This window comes from Penaeus vannamei, chromosome 28 (assembly GCF_042767895.1).
Source record: "Penaeus vannamei isolate JL-2024 chromosome 28, ASM4276789v1, whole genome shotgun sequence".
Classification (NCBI taxonomy): Eukaryota; Metazoa; Arthropoda; class Malacostraca; order Decapoda; family Penaeidae; genus Penaeus; species Penaeus vannamei.
The window spans coordinates 14,495,741-14,496,948 of NC_091576.1; positions in this window are offsets into that span (position 1 = coordinate 14,495,741).

Here is a 1,208-nt window from a genome sequence, read left to right on the forward strand (position 1 = left end):
TTCATCTCCAGCTCCTTCTTCTCTGCTACTTTTTTTCTTCTTCTTCGTCTTCTTCTTCTTCTTTTCCTGCTCCTCCTCCTCCTTCTTCTTCTCCCCTCCTTTTCTTTTTCTTATTATTCTCTTCTTTTTTCTTCTTTCTTCTCCTCCTTCTCCTTCTTCACCATCATCTTCTTCTTCTCTTCCTTATTCTTCTTCTCTTTCTTCTTCTTTCTCTTCTTCTCTTTCTTCTTTTCTCCTTCTCTTTCTTCTTTTTGTTCTCCTTCTATTCCTCCTCCTCCTTCTTCTACTTCTTTTTCTTCTTCTTCTTTTTCTAATACTTCTTCTCCCCTCCTCCTTCTTCGTCTTCTTCTCCTATTTCTTCTTCTTCGTCTCCTTCTGCTTCTCTTTTTCTTCTTCTTCCCTTTCTTCTTCTTTTTCTGCTTCTACTCCTTTTTTCCACGGGAAACACGGGGCAGGAGAAAGGAAGCGAGAGGAGGTCAGTTCAGGCCGAAGGATCCGGCGGTTTATGTGAAGGGTGACCGGCATAGGGCAGGAGGCGGAGGATGTCGGTGGCGAGGAGGCTGTCGGCCGGAGAAGAGCCGCTGTTCAGGTTGAAATTGGGCAGCAGCTTAATCAGGGAAGATTCCACCAATCTGCGGGCATGGACATCAGCGGAAGGGAAGACAATGAGCGCTGCTTTCCAGTCTATCTGATGGCCAGTGTCCCACTGATGGCAGAAGAGAGCGTTGTTGTTGTGTTCCCTGGATACAGCGTACTTATGCTGAGACAGGCGCTTAATAAGACGGAACAGCATAGGTGCCCACTTTCGAGGTAGAGGTAGGGCAGGTGTGAACCAGGTTGCGACGGAGAGTGTTCACCTGACGAAAGGGGAGTCTGCAGCTGAAAGGCTGCAGGGGGCGACGGAGAGAGTAGATCTCAATGTAAGGCAGGCTGAGGACTGACAGGTGAGGAGTCTGATGTATTTCTGATCAAGACATAATCGAAACCGGTCAAATACATCTCTTGTATTGTGAAGATATCCAATCTCATTCATACCTTTTCTACACACACACACACACACATGTATATATATATATATATATATATATATATATATATATATATATATATATATATATATATATATATGAATACGTCTCTCTCTCTTTCTCTCTCTCCATCTCTCTCTCTCTCTCTCTTTTTTTTCTCTCTCTCTCTCATATATATAT